This window comes from Lissotriton vulgaris, chromosome 9 (assembly GCF_964263255.1).
Source record: "Lissotriton vulgaris chromosome 9, aLisVul1.2, whole genome shotgun sequence".
Lineage (NCBI taxonomy): Eukaryota > Metazoa > Chordata > Amphibia > Caudata > Salamandridae > Lissotriton > Lissotriton vulgaris.
This window is the reverse complement of record NC_141697.1, coordinates 350,504,617-350,530,641: the sequence shown is the minus strand read 5'-3', so window position 1 is coordinate 350,530,641 and position 26,025 is coordinate 350,504,617.

Sequence of the window (26,025 nt, the reverse complement as noted above, 5' to 3'; positions counted from 1 at the left end):
ATTAAGTGTAGACTGGAGGGGGAAAAGTAAATTAATTAGTTTCAGTGTCCAGCACCTACCCCAATTAAATATAGATTGGAGTGGGAATTGTAAATTAAGTAGGTTCAGTGTCCAGCACCTACCCCAATTAAATGTAGACTGGAGTAGGAATAGTGCATTAATTCATTTCAGTGCCCAGCACCTACCCCAATAAAATATAGATTGGAGTGGGAATAGTAAATTAATTAGGTTCATTGTCCAGCACCTACCCCAAATAAATGTAGATTGGAGTGGGAATAGTAAATTACATTTGTTTAGTGTCCAGCACCTACCCTAATTAACCCCTTCCATGCTGGTGACGAACCCCAGCCGTCATGCACTACGGTGCTCGTGTGCTGATGACGGCTGGGGTTCGTCATGGCCCGCCCCTGTTCGTTTGTTTACCGCACGGGGGCGGAAATGGGCCAGCAGGGAAGGGGTTAAATGTAGACTGGAGTGGGAACATTACATTAATTAGGGTCAGTGTCCAGCACCTATCCAATTAAATGTCTATTGGAGTGGGAATAGTAAATTAATTAGGTTCAGTGTCCAGCACCTACCCTAATTAAATGTAGACTAGAGTGCGAATAGTAAATTTATTTTGTTCAGTGTCCAGCACCTACCCCAATTAAATGTAGATTAGAGTGGGAATAGTTAGTTAAGTAGGTTCCTTGTCCAGCACCTACCCCAATTAAATGTATACTGGAGTGGGAAAAGTAAATTAATTAGTTTTAGTGTCCAGCACCTACCCCAATTAAATATAGATTGGAGTGGGAATAGTAAATTAAGTAGGTTCAGTGTCCAGCACCTACCCCAATTAAATGTAGACTGGAGTGGGATTAGTAAATTAATTAGTTTCAGTGTCCAGCACCTACCCCAATTAAATGTAGATTGGAGTAGGAATAGTAAATGAATTATGTTCAGTGTATAGCACCTACCCCAATTAAATGTAGACTGGAGTGGGAATAATAAATTTATTAGGTTTAGGACCTACCCTAATTAAATGTAGATTGGAGTGGGAATAGTAAATTAATTAGGTTCAGTGTCTAGCACCTACTCCAATTAAATGTAGACTGGAGTGGGAATACTAAATTAATTTTGTTCAGTGTCCAGCGCCTATCCCAATTAAATGTAGATTGGTATGGGAATAGTAAATAATTAGGTTTAGTGTTCAGCACCTACCCTAATTAAATATAGATTGGAGTGGGAATAGTAAATTAATTAGGTTCAGTGTCTAGCACCTACCCCAATTACAAGTAGATTGGAGTGGCAATAGTAAATTAAATTTGTTTTTTGTCCAGCACCTACCCTAATTAAATGTAGATTGGAGTAAGAATAGTAGATTAATTAGGTTCAGTGTCCAGCACCTACCTCAATTAAATGTAGATTGGAGTGGGAATAGTAAATTAATTAGGTTCAGTGTCCAGCCCCTACCCTAATTAGATGTAGAGTGGAGTGGTAATAGTAAATTACGTAGGTTCAGTGTCCAGCACCTAACCCAATTAAATGTAGATTGGAGTGGGAATAGTAAATTAATTAGTTTCAGTGTCCAGCACCTACCCCAATTAAATATAGATTAGAGTGGGAATAGTAAATTAATTAGGTTCAGTTTCCAGCACCTACCCTAATTAAATGTAGACTGGAGTGGGAATAGTAAATTAATTAGGTTCAGTGTCCAGCACCTACCCCAATTAAATGTAGACTGGAGTGGGAATAGTAAATTAATTAGGTTCAGTGTCCAGCACCTACCATAATTAAATGTAGACTGAAGTGGGAATAGTAAATTTATTATATTCAGTGTCCAGCACCTTCCCCAATTAAATATAGATTGGAGTGGGAATAGTAAATTAATTAGGTTCAGTGTGCAGTATCTACTTCAATTAAATGTAGACTGGAGTGCGAATCCTAAAATTAGTATTTTTATTGCTTACAATTTATTGTACAAGAAATGTATATTATAGTGGGAGTCGTGTTTTAGTTATGTTTTAAAAAATAAATTAATTGTTATATTTAATTGTGTGAAGTGTTTAATGTTTAATTTTTTTTTTAAATGAAAATCATATTTAATATAATCATTTGTAAATGTTATATTTTAATATGTGTTAATATATTTATTATTGTAAATATAGTTTTTATATGTTTATAAAATAAAGTGTTTTTAAATAAAAAAATGTGTAATGTACATATATTTATAAACTTAAAAAGATATACATTTTTGTACAATGGTAGTAATAGTAGTTTTTTAAGGTATTAAAATAAATTACACATTTATTTTCAAATTTGTTATTATATAATTCAGAGAGTACGTAAATCAAAGAAATTATTTATTACAAATAATAGTTTGAATGTTTAACAAATATATAGGTATTTGTATTTTTTTATCTTATATAATTTATTTTTCATTTGTATAGTTGTTGAGATAAGTACATTTTAGGTGCATAGAAACAGTATAGTTAATGCAAATACATTTTACATTTGCATATATTTTGTACAAATAGGGGGTCCATTACGATGTCGGCGGATTGCCTTCGCCAGGCTGGCGGGTGCCTCCGCCGGCCTGGCGGAGGCAATCTGCCCGACGCCGTATCCCAAATTTCCCCCGCCATATTAGTATGGCGGGGGGACCGCGGTGGATGGATAGACAACCGCTGCTTTTCTGCCCCGGTCGCCCTGCGACCGCGGCAGAAAGGGCTTAATATGGTGGTGTACAATGGACACCGCCAGCCATAATATGATGTGTGGGCATAGGTGCCTTTCCGCGGCGGCGATGCTGCCACGGAATGCAGGTGTTCTTTGCTTTGGGGGCCCCCTGCGGGCCCCCCTGGTGAAGGCCGAGGTGCTGGGTACAAAGGGGGGGGTACCTGTGGTACCCCCCAGCATTTGCATACACCAAGCAGCAGGCACCGCACGGTGCCTGCCGCTTCGTGTATGCAAATGCGTGCATTCACTTTTAAGATTGTGGCAGGCGGTGCAGTGAGCACCGCCCACCACAATGTTAAATAGGAGGGATGAGCCCGCTACTGTGGCGGGCGCATCCTAATGCACACATCGGGACCCCCGCCCTTTAGGCGGGCGGTCCCGTTTACCGCAAGGGTGGCGGGCGGGAAAAGCCCGCCCGCCATCCTAATGACCCCCATAGTTGCATGCATTTTAATTTTCATTCTCAAAATTTACATTACTATATATTTTTTGATACATTTTGCATATCATTTTTTTTTAACATTATATAAATGTCAATATACATTAGAAGAAAAATAATCAAATCATATATTGTAAATAATACCTTATACAGTTTTTACATAATAACATTTTAGTACTTTAATATGAATTACATTTTTATATATTATCTATATTAATATTGTTTTATTAATATTAATAATTTTTAAATGTTAGCAAACGTATTTTTGAAAATAAAGAAAATGTATATATTGTTTTTCACATTCATTTTTGTACACAATTTTTTTAATTATAATATTAAATATTATAATATGATAATATTTAATTTTATAATTTTACAATATTTGAAAATAATAAAAAAAATGTAAGACATCATTTACCATGTCACAAAATTTGAACAATGTTTTTATGATTTTTACATTATTCTTTTCTGTGAAATAAATTATTTAGTCATTTATTTAACTATTTTTGGATTGGTATTATTTTTTGGGTCTTTTATTTTGTAACCGCTCTTTGTCTTTTTGGGTAATTTGGGAAGATTCAAGCTCGCGTTTGGAAGCTGCTGCGCGTCTGAGAAGGTAAGAGATATTTTCTTTATCTTTTAACTATTTTAAGTGTGTTTGGAAGGTAGTAGTTTTATATTTAGGGTATCTGGAGTTATGTTTTAGAAGTTGTAATGTTTGTAGTCGTTTATTTAGGTTTTAATTCTTATCTGTGTTTTCTGGATTCACAGCCTAGTTAGTATAATTGCGTTTGTATAGATTTACTAGGTTTTTGTGTTAATGATGCATGTTCTGGTGTTTGAAAATGTGTACTTTTACATTTTATGTGGGTGGGAATGTTTGATTTTCTATTCTAGGTTTTTGGAGAAAGCCTTTTCATTTCTGGAAGTTTTGCAATTTTTTCTAAAAGGTAGTGTATTTTAGTTCTTTCAACTAATGTTATTTTTACACTTCCTTTATTATTCGGGTTTCCTGAAGCGGTTTTTATTCTTTTTTTACATTTTAGGGTTTTTGATGGATTGTGGATTATCCTTTTTTATTGATTTTCGATGGATTTTGCACAGTTGTATTTTTTCATTTTGTTGGGGTTTATTTTTATTTGACATGGATATATAACTCACTGGATTATTTTTGAGAAGTTGGATTGTGTATTTACATCCCTGCTAAAGGTAAGTCATTTTAAATATATTTTATTGTGGGTGGGAAAAAGTTTTATTTTTATATTGTTGGTGTTTTTTTGTATAATTATTTTGTCTATATATTTCAAAATAATGTTATATATAGTAGACAAAATAATTATTTATTTTTTAAAGAAAAAGAGTTTGTTTATATTTTAGAGATTTTTTTTGCTTGTTTTTAGTTTATATAGTTATAATTTTTAGATTAGGGTTTTGGCAATCATTTTTAAGTATTCTAGTCCTTTTGTTGTTGGATAAAGTTGTACTTATCAATGTAAATATTGGTACATTTGGGTAGTTTGTCGTGATAGTTTAGGTTTTAATTGTAAGACAGATTGCTCCATTCTTAGTTCTTGAAAACTTTGTTTTTTTTGTATAGCTGTTAGTAGTTTGTATAGGGTAGGAGTTGTTCGGCCTGTTGAAGATAGGAAGGCATTATGCCATCCCTCAACTGCGTTGTTTGTTTTGGCTTCTTGGTTTAGAGTTGATAGATATACATTCCACCAAGGGATTTGGAATTTTGGTTGTCATTTACGGCCTGATCTGTGTAGTCTCCTCACCCAGGTGAGCTCGAAATACTCTAAAAGGGGCGCTTGTTTTTGTTCATTTTTGGTGTAGAATGAACTTTCTATTAACATGCTGTAGTGCTCAGCTACGTCTGTGACTGGCACATATGCTAGGGCTATTAGTTGTTTTATTTGGTACTTGAATGTCATGTTGGTTGCATAATCAACACTAAAGGGTCCATTAGGATGACGGGCGGACTTTGTCCACCCATCATCCTAGTGGGGATTTGGACTGCCCGCCATAAGGGCGGGGGTCCCATGGGGGGCATAAGGATGTGCCCGCCACAGTGGCTGGCACATCCTGCATTTCTAGCATTGTGGCGGGCGGTGCTCTCAGCACCGCCCGCCACAATGCTAGAAATGCATTTCAGCATTTGCATAAACAAAGTGGCAGGCACCGCTGCGTTGTTTATGCAAATGTGGGGGGGTACCACAGGTACCCCCTGTGTGCAGCCCCCACCCCTCCTTCACTCTGGGGGCCCACAGGGGGCCCCCAGAGTGAAGACCGCATGCCTTTCCGTGGCGGCATTGCTGCCACGGAAAGGCATGACTGACAGCCCATAATAATATGGCTGGCGGTGTCTATGAGACACCGCCACCATATTAAACATTTTCCACCCCGGCCGCAAGGTGACCAGGGTGGAAAAGCGGAGGACGGTCTTTCCGTCCGCCTCGCCCCCCCCGCCATACTAATATGGCGGGGGGGATTCGGGAATGGATGTTGGGCGGATTGGCTCCGCCAGCCTGACGGAGGCAATCCGCCCGACATTGTAATGGGCCCCTTAGTGTTGATTTTTGTAAATGTCTCCATAGACATTGGTTGAAGTGGAAGTAACATCCCTGTATGGATGCGTGAGGATATATTTTAAGGATGGTATTTATCATGGCTTGTTCAAAGTCAATGATTATTTTTAGGGGAAATAATTCTGCTGTTTCTACTTTTATTTTGTTCAACATTTCTGTGTATGTTGAAGTTTGTTTGGTAACAAACAATAGATAAATGGAATGCAGGTGTTATGGTATTGTCCCTGTATGGTATATAATTGGTAGAATGGTTTAGGACATATACTAAAAGTGCCATCCATCATCCATGTTTGGCTTTCTTTTAATTTCTTTATAATATTTACTGTAGAAAACATTAGTATTCTTTTATCTTTATTGTTGTTATCATAGAAGATAAAAGGTTCATCATTATGAGTTATGGCAAGGTCTGGGGGAATTATTACCTCTTCAAAACTTTTAGGTGTTGGTATTGTTGGTCTTGTAGCTTTTTAGTTCTAGTTCCAGTTTTTTTTATAGAAGCTATTGTTGTTACTTGACCTCTAGCTTCTCTAGGTGTTTTAGGAAGTACTTCTTTAAGTATTACACTTGTTGGTAGTTCTGAGGTGCTGCTTAATTCTTTAATATTTTCTAGAGTAGATCTAACCTCTATTTCTGAGAGATTAGGTGGATGGTTGTGTTCAGTTGTATTTATTACACTTGTTTCCCTGGTTGTTGCACGCCCATAACATTTGTTATAGTAAAACTTTGAACATTTCCAGTTTACTTTAAGGTCTTTTTGTTTCTCTTGAGTATAAATATACCCCATGTTGCCTTTTTGAGATGTGATACATTTTTTATCTTAAGTCATTGTGGATTGTTTAATTCTAGAAAAAATGTATAAAACAATATAAGCAAATGTTTTTATATTTTAGACATTAGTCACCATATATGCATTTTTAATAAATACTTACCAGTTATATTTTAGTAGAATTGGTATGTAGGTTTGTTCTTGTTTGGTTGATGCTTCTTTGTATTTCTATGATCTGTGGAAATAAAGTGAATTACATTTTAGTGCATGTTTAAATATTTATTTGGTGTTAGCATTTTGTAGGATACAATGTTTTATGACCAGCATATTATCTTTATTTTATAAGCATTTAATACAAGTATATAAAACATGGACAAGCTGTTTTATTAAGTTAACTTTTAACATTTTTAAATATTAAGCATTATTAATAGTATATGTGGTTTTTATTATATACTTACCAGGTGTTGTTTATTTTGTTTTCAATGTTGATGTTCTTTTATTATGTTGTTGCTTTTCTTTATTAAGTTGTCTGTGGAAAGAAAGTAAAGTGTATTTGATGCTATGAATTTATTTTTAAATGCATTTGGCTGCTTTGAAAGACTAGGTTTATATTATCTATGATTAAAAAATGTGCTAACATTTTTAAAAAATATTAAAAGTGAGAATGGCATTTGTTTGACATTTGGAACATTTTAGCTGTTTAGTTGTCAGTTTATTAGTGTTTAAAAAAATGGAATAGTATACTTACTTTTTTGGTTTGTTGTTTTTGTAGGTAGAAAATGTTCTTCTTTTTGTAGTTGGATATGTTGGGGCTATATAGAGAGATAGAAATATAAAATTATGTTTTGATGATAAAAGGCAGGTTACATTTAAATTGACATTTTTTTATTTAAGTTTTATTTACTTACTATTTGATATTTGTAGTTGTCTTTTTTTCAGATTAGTCTTTCTCCTTGATTATTTTCCTTGAAGGTGTTAGATTTTTCAGTTTATTTATTTCTATAGTGAGTAGGTAATTAGTTGTTGTTTGTTATTGGTAAGTTATATTTAAATGTGTTTCTATTGGTTATTTTGAATTTTATTCACTTTGTTATTAATTTTACCTGGATGGTAAATTGTAATGTCGACCTTTGCTGAGTTTTTTTTATTTTATGAAGGGTATTTTGAAGGTAGGTTGTTTTTTAAAAGGTATTATATCGTTTATAATTTTATTATATATTAAGTGTGTTTGTTTAAAATGTTTTCTTTGGTATGGTTAATTATTTTTATGTAGAATGTTTCGTTTTGGTTGTGTTTGCAATGTATATTACATTTTTTATGAGTGTATATTTTAAATATTTAAATTATAGTGTGAAAACTAAGAATTTATTTGTATTTTTTATCTGTCGATATTTATGTATTGTCGATAATATTGCTGTCTATATTTTTGTTTACGATATTTTTGATATGTGCTATGTTTATTTAAGCATGTCGATATTTTGGATTTCGAAATGTGTGCTTACGATTTTTGTGTGGTCGATATTTATGTTTAACGATATTGTTTACTCAATATTTATGTTGTTTGTTAGTTATATATAGGAAGTCGATTTATTTGTTATCGATATTTAGTACTCGATAATTTTGTATGTCGATTTTTCTGGTTTCAATATGTTGTCATAGATTCCACTTCTACAAAGTAGAGGAACCTCCAGCGGAATACACTCCTTTCGAGGATGTTGAAATTCCATTAACATACCAAGAGCATGCACCCTGGTTTAAAGGCACCCTACAACATCAAAATCACATTACCCGGCTCGGTCCACTAGGTAGACCACGAGCAACATGGCCGGTACTAGCCAGCTGTACACCACATCCTGCCATTGAAGAAATGACAGGTCCAGAACTATTAGTTCAACTAAAACAATTAATCAAAATACATAGACAATTGGTTCAATATGGCATGCGGACTCTAACAGTTCAACCTCCTATAAGGATTCCACAACAAACCCCTCACCAGAGGAACACAAATAAAATTACACCACAGACTATACAATCAGTCATTGGTAAATTGACCGCGAAAAGGGAACAAATTCCATTCTGGATAGCTAAAAAAAATCATTCAAATTGAGGCAGTATTTCCAGATAGTACATCTCATGAGAAACACAGGATTTTAACAATCTGTTTACTAATGGGGATCGCACCATACCTGGAGGACTGCGACACTTGGGATACAGTCTTTGCTGCAATCTACACAAAAACACATGGTGTTCCATCTAATACCAGACGTCCTGAAACAAATTCTAAATGATTACGGGGCAGAGCCTGCTTTGAATCTGGGTATGAAATTACTAAAAGATTTCAAACAGGTCCCAGCTATAATATTAGCTAATATTAAAGGTGAAGCAGCATCAGTGGCGATCAGCCAAAAAATAAGAAAAAATCATATAACTGAGCAACCATATGAACTGTCCAGAATAATAGAAAAATCCTATGAAGAAGCAGGCAGAGATAGTTTGGATGGAAAACCAGTCAAGCCCCAACTAACAGAAAGTCCTGAAAAGGTATTTTTTTAAAACACTCTAACCACTCCTAAAAAGAAGTGGGAAAATACTAAACAAACTTCTAATGAGAAGCGTTCTCAGTCCCGAGGTAGGTCTCCTCGAAAGGAGCCCTCCGAAAAGAGGTATAACCTCAGGAACAGGGATAATTTGAGAAAACCTGATAGATATCAAGATACTGATACAAGTTACTCTCATACCTTTCAGACTTCCTCACAGAAATTGAAAAGAAGAGAACGGTCAGAACACAAGGAAGAACGCGTGAAGTCCAAAGACGATCAACACGTTCCAAAAAATAGGAAAACCCAATTCACCAAGAAGAAGGCAGCAGCTCTAAGGACCCAACTCAAGAACGGGGAGTGGGCCCAGACAATGCCTGATAGCGCAGCAGAAGTCACCATAGCTCGCAAGATCCTGAAGGATCATCTGGAGACATTGGACTTGAATGAGTACAATTCAAGTTGAAACTGCTGATACCAGGGTTAGTGTACCCCATAAGTTATATGAAGTAACACTCTGGATGGAGGGGGACATAACTAGGAATATGAGAGCACTCTTTTGGGAGAAGATCTCTAAGGGTTATGACATACTTCTAGCTGAAAAAGACTGGCCAACAAATTTTGTCAGGGAATGCCCACATAGGGAAGACATCATTATTCCAGCATTCTCCAATCATATTCCAATTCACTTAAATACACCTATGCCAGAAAATGGGCTGTAGCCCAGGCTCCAGCATTATATAAAAATCATGTAGAATGGGATGAGGATTCTCTGCACTATAAAATACAGTTAAAAACACAACCAACTATTCAGAGGCAGTCTCCAGTTAAGTAAGAAGCTACAAAACAGGTCAGGGAGATATTAGATCAACTTGAATATCAAGGGGTGATTGAAACGTGCACCTTGTCAATGAGAATCCTTTGTTTCCTGTCTCCAAACGACAATGCATATTTTTGGACTACAGACATTTAAACTCTTGTTGCAAAACTTTTGCAGTACAAAATGCACACAGTGCAGCACTGATGAATTACATTGTGTGCAAAAAAATAAAACTATATTAGATATTTCTAACGGTTTCTTCTGTCAAAACATTGCAACCGGAAAGCAGGTACTTGACCGCTTTCTCAATTATGGGGACACAGCGTCACTTCTGTCATCTCCCCCAGGGATTCAAGAATAGTCCAGGGTTATTTTCAGCCACAGTAACAAAGTTAGTACAAACGTATCATGATGAGGCATTATCTTATGTCGATGACATCGATCTAACAAACGATGACTTCGATAGACACTTGAACAGAGTGAATACCATAATACTTGGCTTCGCCTCTGAAGGGTATCAATTACATTTAAAAAAATCAAGAACTGCCTATCTCAACGTCCTATTCCTAGGATACGAGTTAATGGTCGTTACTCCTGTACCTGCCTTGCCAAAAGCAAGCATTCCGAATGTAAAGGCTTTACATCCGAGATGAATACAATGGGTTAATTCTCTTGCTGCAACAGACATTGAATAGGTTTTTGACCCTTACTTGAAAACTCAAGAATTTCTACAATACAACAAGAATGTCCTCTGCCCATTGAGATTCTGCCTCTAATACAGTACGAATGTATATTTTATACAGACGGATCAGCAAAGCCCGCAATTGGAGGTAAACAAGCTTATAGTGCTGCGTGCGCGATTGTTAAAGGTCGCTGGCGCAATGGTAAATTCCGATCTATGGGCACAAAAATGCAATCTCTCGGAGACTGTATGGCTCAGCGAGCTGAACTACAGGCTTTCAAGAAGGTGCTTGAAAATACCGATCGCGAATTCCCCACACTCATAGTGTGCAATTCGTATTACTGTGTTTAATCTTACAATGAATACTTGCAGAACTGGGTTCAAAACGGTTTCAAAGATGCAAAAGGTGGCACAATCAAGCATAAGTTGCTTTGGGAACAAGTAGTTCAATTACAGAAAGAACTCCAGAAGACTCACATCACGTGATCCATACACTGAGTCATCAGCGTGATGGCGTTCCCGTTGCAGGGAATTCATTGGCTGATGAAGCCGCAAAGGCAGCTGTGCAAATGGCTTCCGTAGCTGCAATCACTTGTTCAAAAACGAAAATAGATGGCAAAATAATGCTAGCTGTCAATGCCACAAGCAAAGGCAGCGGTGCAGTGTTATCTCTAAAATATCCACTCGAATATTCATACAAAATTGACACCAACTTCGTTCCTTTTACTCAAATCCCTGGAGTGGGGGATAGAGTAATTCCAAACAGGAGACGTAGAGTAGCTTTGATACACAAAGCACATTTGGGAGAGGGCCTGATACATCAAGGGATATCTAAATCCATACTAGAATTAAAAGAGACGTATGGTGGCCAGGGATGAATGCACACTTTCACAAATTTGCAATTAATTGCCATGACTGCAACAGAGATCGCAGCAGAGAACGCCACCAGATACCTGACTAAAGTATAGCCAGCCCAGTGCAGACACCACTGTTAAACAGCATTAGACTATCAAGCCTATGCACCTCCTATGGCTAATATCACAGGCGTTAGGAATATATTTATTTGATCACCCCTGATAGCATATCGCCTACTACCTCATATATGTGTGTTTATCATAATTTACGACTATAATGACAATCTGTAATTTGTAATCTTTTTATGTTTCTATGTTAAGCGCTCTGATACCCACGGGTCTTGTCCACGCTATACAAAACTCTATAAATAAAATAAATAAAATAAAATAAATAAAATCTACACGCAGACGCCCCTATGGACAAATGCGGTCCCACAACGATTAGGACATATTCATTTGGATGTGGCCCAAGCGCTCGGCCTACGCCCGAACTGTTATAAAAGATTTGCAAGTCTTTATCGGCACATATGCAATCAGCACGCTACATTCTGACTTGGGTCCTGCATTTAGCTCCAAAGATTACAAAGAGGCCATGGCCAGTTTGGATTTTGCATTGCTGTATTCTAGTCCATTCCATCCAGAGGGAAATGGGTTTGTGGAAAGAAAAAACCGAGACATAAAGCCATCTATAACAGCCAGGGTATTAGGCTCGGTGATGGGTGGGTCAAACATCTAATAGGTGTCCAACGTAGTTTAAATAATCTGCCAATAAATTCTCTGGGTGGAATCATTCTATATGAAATCCTTTTTGGTACTAGAATACTTGTCCAGGATCTTGATTGTCACACTTCAGTAGTAAAACAAAAACGCTTTGATATTAAAGACCGTTTGGCTGTTTTGCAGGACTTAAATGAAACAAGAAGAAGTCTAAGCAAACACATTGCAGAAGCCAACGACCACTGAAGCAGAACCACCTGTCCCAGCAAGGCTGTCTGGATTCCAAAGATTGGGGATCTAGTCAGAGAAAAGATCGCAGATAAGAAGGAATTTGGGCCTTCTTACGGAAAACCAGTACCTGTGCTAGCAATCCACGGATATAGAACAGTGTTACTGCCGCCCCTTGCTGGAAGAAAGGAGGATAGGTTTGTATCCATCGACCTGGTAAAACCACATCATGTGGCATGTAATAAGTAGTAGGCCCAGCAGACTCCAAAGATGTAGCAAACGCCCAAATCTTGCTACTATACAAGAGGTTGAAACTAAAAGACTCATCACTTTTGAAGAATCTGCAGTGCGAAAAGAAGGACTATGCAACAAAGCCATGGAAATTGTACCTCCTGAAACCCAAATACCAGTTTGTCAAGAAACACCTGTCTACAATGATATAGCAACTGACTATACTAATAAGACAAGTGACCAGGTAGCTCCAGCGATTTCAACTAATCCTGATGCAATCCCTACAATTGACAGAACTGCCTCTGGCTGTTTCATCAACCTTGATACGTTTTCCGAGGATCCCAGTGAGCCTGAAACGTCACCAGCAAATAAAACTTGTAGGGCCACATGCATCATTGTAAGGTTTTGCGATTCCTTATTTGTGACTTTTAGGGAATCGCAAATAAGGAATCGCAAAATGGGATGCATGATTATATTCGCATAATATTTGAGATTCGGTAAAAATCGCAATTTATACCGAATCGCAAATATTATGCGAATTCTAATTTGCGATTTCGCAATTTCCATTGATTCCTATGGGCCAAAAGACTCGTAGGAATCAATGGGAAGGCATTGACATTTTGCGAATTTCAATTAGCGATTCGCAAAATGTTAATGCATTCCAAGGGTGCAGGGGGGGTCCAAATAACACCCCCCTGCCCCCCTGAAATGCATTTTTAAATGCATGTTACACACACACATGTCCCAAGGACATGTGTGTCTGTAACATGACAGTGTTTAAAAAGCAATTTTGAGCATTGTCATACTTTTTCGCAAATTACCACGCGGTTCACCCTCGTGGTAATTTGCACCCCCTAATTGCGAATTCGCTATTTGAAAAGCAATCATGCATTGCTTTTAAGGAATCGCAAATTTGCGATTCCTTAAAAGCAATCGCATTTTTGGAAATCGCTAAAAATAGCGAATTTCACAAAAATGCATGATGCATCCCAAAAACTTATTTAGGAATCTCAAACGGCCGAATTTACCGATTCGCACCGTTTGCACTTCCTAAATAGGTTGATGCATGTGGCCATAAAGAACAAGTCACAGATCATTTTCATCAGCTAGAAAATACTTATCTGGTTTCACCATGGGTTGAACTTTGGATTGTGTTAGGCACATTTCCCCTCGTACTTTGGCTGACTCTTGTACTAACTTTGGGAATGCTAATAAATGGAAAATATAGTAAAATGGACACAGCAAGTAAGAACATCAACTTACTCCTTAAGCCACACAAATCTTCTCATCGTGAACAAAGAGACTTGTCTTCAGTGAACATCACAGCCGTTCCTATACCTGGTGTAACATCCAGCCTGAAAGCATTATAGAAAGCAATTGTGACTGTCCATGCTGTAGCTTGAGCAAGCCCTGTTACATTATGTCAATGGCAGAGGATACAATGCTGTCCAAAGAATAAATTCTGGATGATTGTCAACTACAGGGAGAGCTTTCTCTAAATTATTACAATCAATTTCTCGTATTCGTTCTGCAGTCTGTAAAACATGAATGTGATTCTTGACTAGTTCAAGACCCTTTTGAGAAAAATGAAATGCATGTTGGATGTCTGTCTAACACTTCCATCAGCACTGCCAACGGATGTTGATACTTTGCTTGGTTCGGTAACGGCTCATGCATTGTGTTGTCCCCAGCGGCTACCAATCTTGATGACGACATTCATTGAGGTCTCACAGACGCAATCTGCTGACGGTGGGATACGTGGAACAACAGGCACACAGCTTCCACCCACAGCGAACATTGCTAATGCGGCTGACGCTGACGGTGATGCTTCTCATCTGTGTATGATTGATCTGCTTAATGACGTAGTCCAACTTTCACCTACTGTGGTAGACGATTTTTTTGCCAGCTTAGAATATTTGATGTTTTCTCCTAACAACCAGACCGACTTTTGAAATTAGCACACAGCATTCTATGAACTCTGTATTTGACCTTCACTTCTCAAAATAAAAAACTTCCAACTTCAGAACTCTATTTTATATGCGATTTGACTTTTTCCATAATTGAACTTTTTTGGGGGGCACTAAGTAATCTGCTTAAAGTAGAACTATTCTTAGAGAACAAGAATTCTTTGAAACACTTCCAAGTGACAATATTTGGCCACATACACAACCTAGACTGTATATATATTCTGTCATGGAGTGATCTCGACTTTTTCTTCTGTATTTAAGAGCCATTTCATGAATGTAATTTCATGATTCATTCGGATAGCATTTCCGATGTCATCCTATATGCTTGAATGAAAATATTGCTTTTAAAAGACTAAAAAAAATGTGTACAGCACAAGTGCTCATCTTCGTATGCAACCATTTCGAATGCATATAATGTGTTTTGGGTGGGATTGTAAACACATAATTTAGATATGTTTTAAATGCTAAGGGCCCCATTAGGATGGCGGGCGGGCTTTGCCCGCCCGCCATCCTGTCGGAAATCGGGACTGCCCGCCCTAAGGGCGGGGCTCCGCACACACCATTAGGATGTGCCCGCCACAATGGCGGGCACATACTGTATTTATAGTATTGTGTTTTTCGTTATGCTGCCTTGCTGACCCTTATCTCGCTCCCCCCTCCCCCTTTCTCGTTTGTATCCCGCTCCTTTACCGCCTCTGCAGCCATGCCTTCTCGCCGCCCGCTCCCGCCTCCCAGTTGCTCCTCCCTCCCAGCTGCTGTATTTTCTGAGTGTATTTTCTGTGCCTTGTATTATTGTATTTTTGCAACTTGCTGACCCTTATCTCGCTCCCCACTCCCCCTTTCATTTCTGTATCCCGCTCCTTTACCGCTGCTGCCCCCGCAGCCACACCCCCTCACCACCCCGCTCCCGCCCCCCAGCTGCACCTCACTCCCTCCAGGCCTAAAATGGCAGCCACTGCGCAACAGTGGGAGTGACCCCTGACACTGCTTGCAGGCCAGGTCGCTCGCCCACTGCCGCACAGCTCCGCCTGTGTTTCAGCCCCGCTGCCGCGGCCCTCCCGAGCGTGAGTTTGCTCCTGCTGTCATGAGGTTCGTTCTCAGTATTCTCTGCATTCTTAGCTTTATAGCTTCTGTACTTTCTCTCTGGATTGTTGTTTTTCTTTTTGCTGCCTTGCTGACCCTTATCTCACTCCCCCCACCCCCCTTTTTCTTCTGTGTCTCCTTTACCACCGCTGCCCCTGTGGCCACACCCCTTTGCAGCTCCGCTCCCGCCTCCCAGCTGCTCTGCCCTCCCAGCTGCTGTATTTTCGGAGTGTATTTTCTGTGCCTTGTATTATTGTATTTTCACTGCTTGCTGACCCTTATTGTGCTCCCCGTCCCCCTTTCTCTTCGTTATCCCACTCCTTTACTGCCGCTGCCCCAGCGTCCATGCCGCCCTGCTTCCCTTTCCCAGCTGTTCCTCCCTCCACGCCTTAAATGGCAGCCACCGCCCGGGAGCGCACAGCGGACACGCGGATTGCGCGCCGAAGGCAAGCCCATCTCTGCCTGTCCGCGCCTGGACCGCGCCCAGAGCCTGAACCCCTGGACCCCGCACACGCCGCTATGTCAGAATCCGATACGACACCAACGCCCTCCTTGCTCTCAACACCGGCCGAGACCAACGCTGCTTCCAGGCCGCCCCGAAAGACACCCACAGACTCTTCTCCTGCCACACCTGCAACTTCACATGCGACAGAACCACCAAAACACCAAGGACCAGACCTAACCACCTTCACTGCATACTCCTCAACACCCGCTCCGCATGCAAACATGCTGTCGAGCTCTGGGACCTGCTCGACACCTGCGCCCCAGACGTTGCCTTCCTGACCGAGACCTGATGGAACGACTCCTCTGCACCTGACATTGCCATAGCCATCCAGGGTGGCTACAAGATCTCCCGCAGAGACCGCACCAACGGAATGGGAGGAGGAATAGCCATCGTCCACAAGTCCTCCCTCCAGGTCCACACCTTCGCAGATGACTCCCTCAACTCCGCCGAACACCTGCACTTCCGGATCCAGAATGACCCCAACACCACCCTCAGAGGAACACTCACCTACAGACCTCCTGGACCCTGGGCGCTCTTCAGCGACTCCGTTGCCGACCTCGCCAGCACCCTCACACTCGCCTCCACGGACTACATGCTCCTCAGGGACCTGAACTTCCACCTCGAGAACAACAATGTCGACAACCTCGCCAACCTCGGCCTTTGTCAACTTGTCATCAAACTCATCCACTCCGCCGGTCACACGCTCGACCCCGTCTTCTCCACAAGCTCTCACGTCACCTTCAACCACACCACCAAACTCCACTGGACCGACCACCGATGCATCCACTTCACCTTCAAGAAACCAACCACACACCACCGCACTCTACAGCTGCCCCATCGGTGGTGGAGCAAAATCACCGAAGACCTGCTGACCTCCAGCCTCGAACAGAACCCACCACCAACCTAACCAACCCAGACGCGTTCGCTCATAACCTCAGACAGTGGATCGAAATCTGCGCCAACACTCTCGCCCCACTCAAGAAACCCTCCATTAACCACTCCAGCAAGAAAGCCGCCTGGTTCACCAAAGAACTCCAAACCCTCAAACGTAATTGCTGGAAGCTGGAGAAGAAATGGCTCCACGACCACACACCTGACAGCCATGCAGCCCACAAGGACACCATCCGCAGACATCACCACCTCATCAGAACAACCAAGAGATGCACACGACAGCAAAGAGCTTTTCAACATAGTGAAGGAACTCTCCAACCCCAGTGCCAACACCAACAACATCCCACCCTCGCAGAATCTGTGCGACTCACTAGCCATCTTCTTCCATCGCAAGATCGCCGACATTCACGACAGCTTCAACACCTCGCCCGATCCGACCACGACAGACCCCACCCCGAACGCCACCTGCACCAACCAGCTGACCGCCTGGTCCCACGTCAACGACGACGAGACACGCAAGATCATGAACTCCATCCACTCAGGATCTCCGTCAGACCCCTGCCCGCACCACGTTTTCAACAAAGCAGACGCAACCATCGCACCCCAACTACGGAAGGTCATCAACATCTCCTTCGACACAGCGACATTCCCAGAAAACTGGAAACACGCTGAAATAAACTCCCTCCTAAAGAAGCCCAAGGCGGACCCCAAGGACCTCAAGCACCTCCGGCCCATTTCCCTGCTCCCTTTCCCAGCGAAGGTCATCGAGAAAATCGCCAACATGCAGCTGACCTGTCACCTCAAGGACAACAACATCCTAGACCCGCCCCATCCGGATTCAAATGGAAACACAGCACCGAGACAGCCCTCATCGCCGCCACAGACGACTTCCGGCTCCAACTAGACAATGGCGAAACCTCAGCCCTCATCCTCCTGGACCTGTCAGCCGCCTTTGACACGGTCTGCCACCACACACTAAGAACATGCCTCCAAGAGGCCGGAATCCAGGAGAAGGCCCTGGACTGGACTACGTCCTTCCTCTCCGGCAGAACCCAGAGAGTCCGCCTCCCACCCTTCCGATCCGAAGCCACTGACATCACCTGCGGCGTACCCCAGGGCTCATCCCTCAGCCCGACCCTGTTCAACGTCTACATGGCCCCCCTCGCACAAGTGGACCGCCAGCATGACCTGAACATCATCTCCTATGCTGACGACACCCAGCTCATCCTCTCCCACACCAAGGACCCGCACATTGCCAAAACCAACCTCTACGAGGGAATGAAGGCCGTCACCAAGTGGATGAGGAGCAGCTGCCTGAAACTGAACTTGGACAAGACAGAAGTCCTCATCCTTGGCCCCACACCCTCTGCCTTGGACGACTCCTGGTGGCCGACCACACTGGGAACAGCACCGACACCCACGGACCACGCAAGCAACCTAGGATTCATCCTCGACTCCACCCTCTCCATGTCGAAGCAGGTCAGCGCCATCTCCTACTCCTGCTTCAGCACCCTCCGCAAGGTTCGCAGGATCTACAAGTGGATCCTGCCGAAACCAGAAGAACGGTGACCCAAGCCCTCGTCAGCAGCAGGCTGGACTATGGCAAAGCACTCTACGCAGGAATCCCGGCCAAACACCAACTTCGGCTGCAACGCATCCAGAACGCCCCTGCCGCCCTGATCCTCAAAATCCCTTGATGCAGTCGCATCACCTCCCACCTAAGAGACCTGCACTGGCTCCCAGTCAACAAGAGGATCACCTTCAAGCTCCTAACCCACACACACAAAGCACTCCACAACACCGGACCAGCCTACCTGAACACCAGACTCAACTTTACACCCCCGCTCGCCAGCTCCGCTCCGCCAACCTCACCCTCGCCACCATCCCACGCATCCAACGAACAACCTCCGGCGGCAGATCATTCTCTTTCCTATCCGCCAAGACCTGGAACACCCTCCCCACCCATCTGCGGCAGATACAAGACCTGCTCACTTTCAGTAAGCTCCTCAAGACCTGGCTCTTCGAGCAGTAGCAGCACCTTTCCCTCCAGTGCCTTGAGACCCTAACGGATAAGTAGTGCGCTCTACAAGTTCATTGATTGATTGATTGATTGACATGCTGATTTCACTCACTTGGCGAACTCTGCAAAATCTCATGGAGTTTTCATGTAACTCCGCATTCTGCCCATCCCTAATGAAGAAATAGAGGCCGATTGCGATGCCAGCATTATAATCAGCAGTTTGGATTCATTTCCGACCAACCCATTTGGATGGAGTCCGTCGGAATTTAATCCAAACTGGATTTCCAAACTGCTTCCCTGCCATTCGAAAAGTGTCCTGTAATCCCAAGGATGGTTCTTTCTGCCCAAGGGATTACAATGTCGGATTTCGGCAGCCTTTCTGTGCTGGTCTTTCTGACACAGAACGGCTGTTAGAAGTCAACTTTGGGGGGCCCCAGCAGGGCCTGCATAGGTGCAAGGCCCCCAGATGGTGACCAAGGGGGCACGGTGATCCCTGCACCCCCTGGCAGGCACCTTGAGGTACCTGCCAGGGGGGTGAAGAGATGAACTGCATTTCTTCTCTTTACAATGAGAGCATGCATTCTGGTCGGAATGAATGCTCCCATTGTAAAGAATAGGACTGCGAACTAAACAGTGTTCGGTCACAACATAATTGCTGGGTTGGGACCGCAGACAGGAGGTAGGCCGGTCCCAGTACCCAATCGATGTCGGACTGACTCAGATCTGCCTGACATCGAAATTGAGCTCATAGTTTGAACGTCCTTCTACTTAGTCAAAGATGAGAAAAAGAAAACACTACCACACTTTAGTCTAAGAACTAGAAATGTTTGTATTACTATAATAGCCAATTCACCTACCTACTGACCTATAGCTAAGCTCCTACTATGTCATCTAATGATATGAAGAGTAATTAGAAGGTTTCAGCATAAACTGTAAAAAACAACAGACTCATGTAATGACCCATGCATATCTTTGGAAAGCATGCTGTACATAACCAGTTGCTGAAACAGGTTTTCTGCAGAAATGTATATGTCCAGTATTCAGTGTGACTAGTCAAGATGGTGGCAGGTTGAGTTGATAGTGCTGCATTGATGAGGAACCCAGGTAGATTCCTATTGAAGTTTGCCTAACTGAAGATTATATGCCTTGCCGGAAGACAGGCTCTGCATGGTGCTCAGGGCCCTTTGCGGCTGTGTGCTTGACACTCACCTCCTGGTTGTGAAACTTCTGACACTACTTGTGTTCTGTGCTGTAAAGGAATGCTGATCCAGGCTATTGATTTGTTGGAGTGTTCTCTGTGCTCTCTGTTTTTCATTGATGGCATCAATGTTTCACAGGCAAATAGCCAAGGCTGTAGGAAAAATTGGCACAGGACCCTCAGGTGCAAAGATATGACTGTCTTGTGGTGGGACAATTCATGAATATCTCGGCCACCTCTCCGTCATAGAGTATAGTGTTGCTATGGGATCGGCCCCTTCTGCTGATAATTCCATATGTCAACCTGAGGACCATGGTACCAACTTGCAAGCCACACTACAAGATACAGTGGGAAACCTGTGGGGCATGGCTATCGGCACAGTTGCAGGGAGTGCTCCAGCTCTGCCCGGCAGGGAGCTTTGACTGCCAGTCTTATTATAATTTTGTGCAGGGGTAGTTGTTCGTTTTTACTTTGATATGTTTTAACAGTTCATAGCAAGTTTTACTTTGTTTTTTTAGGCAGCAATGCGTAAATAATGGCATTGTTAGTGTTATCATATTCGCCATGGATTGATGCATATCTGTGCGAATGGTGGTGGTCACAATGTAAACGTTCTGTCCATCATCTACATTTCAAATTGACTTTGTTTAGGAGATTATTGTCAGTTGCAAATATAATTCTTCTTCTGTTGTTATTCTGTTTGTTGTGTAGGAGAAAAGTTCTTCATTGTGTGTAATGATTAGATTTTCTCAAATTTGTATGTCTTGGTATCCTCTAGGGGCAACAGGGGTGTGACTTGTGGCTTTAATATTACATGTTATCAGTAATTTTAACCCCTTGCAAGCGGGGCGTATTCCCCGCCTGTGCTGACTCCGCCTTGCGCAGGCGGAGTCATGACGGAACGGTTCCGTCATTAGCACAGCTCAGCCGATGCTGATGACGGAACCGTTCTGTCATCAGCATGGAAGGGGTTAAAGGAGGGATTGCTGTAGCTAATCTGTATTGTTCTCATGCACTTTAGAAGTATTTATTTAACATTTTTAATAGTGGGCGCTTGCCTCTTTTAAATATTTAGATATGTGCTTTACTTCTATCTTTGTTCCATTTGAGGGGGGTTGTGTTACCTGACGTAATTTACAATATCAATTTTTGCTATAGTCCTCCCATAACAAGCTTTTGCTTAATATTTAGTACTTTTCCATACACTTGTTTGATGCTCATTCTTTCCTGGCAGTGTGTATCCTGTGTGCAAAACCAATCATTTGCCTTTTCTGTAACGTGATATATGTGGTTCCTTCTGCCTGAAAGTACCATAAATTCAAAATGAATTATCCAGTTAAATTGTGTATTTTGTTTTCTAATATAATTTAAACATGCTTTCACATGTTTTACATTGTATGCTTACATATGTGTAGTTGCCTTAAGCTGGACTTAATTTTCTTTCATTTCTGTTTGATGTTGTTGAGATTTGGTTTTTCTATTAGAGAAAAACATTTTGTTTAGTTTTAGAGGTGGTGGGGTTTTAGTTTTAGGTTTACTCTACTGGAGTTGTTTTAGTTTTATACCATTTCTTATTTTACTAACTTTAAAAGTCCTTATGTCCCACATTTATTAGTGCTGAATGTTTTGGTTTGAAGTGATTATTTTTTCCTAATGCTTTCTTAATATATATGTATTAATGTATATGAGAAGGGAGTGATAGTTTAGTAATGTCTTTTTTAACTTGCATTTTAAAATTATGCAAGGTTATATCATCATTTATTTTTTAAACATACCTATGAATGTGTATTGTTAATTTCCTGGAGTCTTGCTTCTGGCTTTTCTTCATACAGTCCAAAAGAGTACGTTTTTCCGGTGAAAAATGGTGAGGTTTTTTACTCTTTGAATAGTGCTCTCTTAATTTTGTTTATATTTTTACTGGTTAGTTTGTTTTACAGTAAATTGTATTGGCTACTTTGTGTGTTGTTTGAGTTTTTCAAGTTAGTACCTTTTTTTGGTGGACAATAATTAGTATTTCTTTTTTACTTCTAAATATACGCATCTGTTGAATTGCTGTATTTGTATTATAGTATTGTTATATTTTAATGTACTTATTTTTATTGTTTGTAGTCATTTTTATTTCAGTGTAACAAAATGTTTTTTTTAATAGTAGATGTATGGTGAATACATATGGGTATATATGTGAATAATGTTGTTTGTTTTATTGTATTATACATTTTTTGTGTAGATTATTAATTGTAATATATTTGTATATATAGCTAATTTAAAAATGAGTTTTATGATGTAAAATTTATTTTCCTTATTTGTAGTAATATTTGTGTCCCTATTGTGTGTTTTGACATTTTTATTATTATATATGAAGAAAATATTTTATGTTTCATTATGTGTGTGTTTCATATTGGTAAAAGTAGATAATTTTGACAGTGAATTGTTTGTCATAAATATTTTTGTTATATTTGGTTAAGTATATGGTGGCAATATTTCCCATTAAATTCTGTCATGGAAACTACAGTTCTGCATAGGGGGAATAGGGGACCTCAGGATATGTCATATGGCATTCTTAGGAGTACACCTGGAAACCTGCACTTATTGCAGCAGCCCATGCATAATTTTCAGAATGTTAATGAACTGTAAAAGAAAATTCAGGTGGAGAAATATGTACCTGTATTATTAATTCTTTTTCATGGATTGGGTTGAAGGTGCATTACAATGTCACATTTGTGCACATAGCTTTCTTTACTTTCTTTTAGTAAAGTAAGATTTTAGTGCAGACCCACATGCCTGCTTTTATGATTTCTTCTTTTACATGTTCAGTATAAAGCAGAATCGCAAGTCTTTTTACAAATGTAAAAACTTTTCGCAGTTGTTGCTAGAAACAACAATCCACCCCCTTAGAGAAGAACATATTAACTTTATGTTTTTCATTGATCCACAAGAGCTTTACAAATCTATAACTGCGATCTCAATCTAGCCCTCCTTAACATTATTTCTTTGCACATAACTTTCAAGTGCATGGTGATAAGAAATCTTGGCTTCATCATCTGGCGTAAGTAGTAATACCTTCATCAAATGAAATTATGACATCCATGTTTAAGGGGTTTATGATGACCTAAATATAATAAATGTGGCATTCACTTCACAATAATCATTATTTTAGGAGGGATTATTTCTTGCTATATTTGAGATGGGCTCATAGTGATAGAGGGAAACAGGGCCACATATTGTAGCTTAGGTAATGCATTGCTATTCCTCAGTTGAAATTCCTAGCTTAGCAAATAAGTGCACATTATGGAAAATCCAAGAATGTCACTTACCGACAAACTGCCTTCCTATGAGCAAGTGGATTATGAATTATAGAGGATAGTAGTTCACCACAATTAATAATGTCACTGTTGTTGTTAGGTTGAGTAAATGTGTCAATAATTTAAACCTGAGGTAAAGCTGTTGTAGCTATGGCACATAGCAGAAAGATGTAACTTAAGAAAATTTGTAAAGAATTTTGATGTACCAAAACAGGTAAAATGTCAAAACGACAATAAAATAATAGGGAATATTTTAACCCCTTCTCTGCTAGGCCTCCCCCCATACCACACCCTTTTTTGACTATTTGGGGTAGTTCGTGCTTACTCCCTCATAATTATTTGCCCACATAAGGTATCCACCCAAAATTTCTGACCTTCTCTGCCAACATCCTGAGAATTCCAAAGGTATCGGGGGTTTGTGGATTCCATTTGAGGGTAACTGAGAAATGAGGTAAAAAGTACAGCTAAATTTGTTTTTTGAGGAGAAAATGGGATACAAGTGCTGCAGTAGAACGCATATGCTTTCTTTCCTGCAAATGGTATCAATGAAGGGTTTATGGTGCTTAAATATACAACTTCCCAGCTTTCAGGAACAGGCAGACTTTTGTCAGAAAATCAAGATTTGCTACACTGTTTTGGCATTTTACTGGGACTTAGCCTATTTTTCCTATTCTCTGTGCTTTCAACCTCGTTCCGGTTAGTGGTAGAAATGGGTGTGAAACCAATAATTAATCCCAGAAAGCTATACATTTCTGAATATTAGACCACATTTTAGATTCAGCAAGGGGTCATTTGTGTAGATCCCTCATGGTTTGCCTATGGAAAGTAACAGTTAAATTAAAAGAATATTGAAATTTAGTTGAAAAAAACAGCCATTTGTGCCAACATTTTCACCTGTAAATTCTTCTATCTATGGTAGATTTTTGAAAGCTTAATACCATTACGTCCACTGGATCCTTCTGGTTTCAGAGTTATATGAGGCGTGTAGGTTCAATAAGAACCCGAGGTACCTAAAGACAATCACTATACCGTGCAATGTTTTTTCATTGTGTACCGAGTATACAGTAATTCATTTAGTAAAATATAAAGAGTGAAAAATTGGTATCAAGTAAACCCATGAATTTCTGAAATTGGAACAACAAATTGAGATTGTGGGTACCAATATTAGCATGTGAATTTAAGGGTATTGTTCAAATTGACTTCCTTTTTACATGCTGTCATACATTTGGAAGGCAAAAATGCATGGAAAGACAATTAGTAATAGCAAATGTTCTACTATTTTGTGTTCCCTAAGACTACCGATAAAAATGGTACCTCATTTTTGTTGGTAGTCCTAATGACATGAAACAGCCCAACGCAAGCGGGACAAATCCTGTTTTTCAAGTGAAAACGTCTCTTTTTTTGCAATGCTGGGGATTTGGGCTGTAGCTCAGCCCGCACCTAGAGAAACCTTGCAAACCTGTACATTTTTTAAAACTAGCCAATCAGGGAAATCCAGGATAGGGTGACTTGTGTGGCTCTCACCGGGGTCTGTTATCCAGAATCCCTTGCAAACCTCAAACTTTGTAAAAAAAATAAAATACTCAAATTACTGTGATGGGGAGATCTGGAATCTGCTGGGAGCCACAAAGTTCTATTCACCCAACACTAAAAATGGTATCTCACTTGTTTGGGTAGGCTTAGTGCCCGCGACAGAAAACGGCCCAACATGCAACGTAAACACATCAAATTTTTCCAGTGAAAATGGACCCTGTTTTTGCAATGTGCATAGCTGTGGATTTTGGGCCCTAGCTCAGCCGGTACCCAGGGAAATCTAACAAACCTGCACATTTTTTAAAACTAGGTATCCAGGATGGGGTCTAAAAAAACAATTTTCCTCACATTTCTGTGATGAGAACTTCTGGAATCTACAAGGATACACAAAGTCCAACCACCCAGCATTCCCCTAAGTCTCCCGATAATAATGGAACCTCACTTGTGTGGGTAGGCTTAGTGCCCCTGACAAGAAATGGCCCAAAACGCAACTTGGACACATCTCATTTTTCCAGTGAAAACTGCTCCTGTTTTCACAATCTGCCTAGCTGTGGTTTTAGACACCAGGGGAATCCAGGATAGGGTGATTTGTGTGGCTTTCACCAGGGTTTGTTACCCAGAATCTCTTGCAAACCTAAAACTTTGGCAAAAATACACATTTTATTCACATTTCTGTGATGAAAAGTTCTGGAATCCATAGGGAGCAATAAACTTCCACATACCCAGCATTCCCTCAAGTCTGCCAAAAATAGTATCTCACTTGTGTGGGTAGGCCTAGGGTCCGTGACAGGAAACAGCCCAAAACGCAACATGGACACTTTACATTTTTCTTGTGAAAACTGGCCCTTTTTTGCATTGTGCTTAGATGTGGATTTTGGGTCCTAGCTCAGCCGGCACCTAGGGAAACCTAGGAAACCTGTACGTTTTTAAAAACTAGACAACCAGG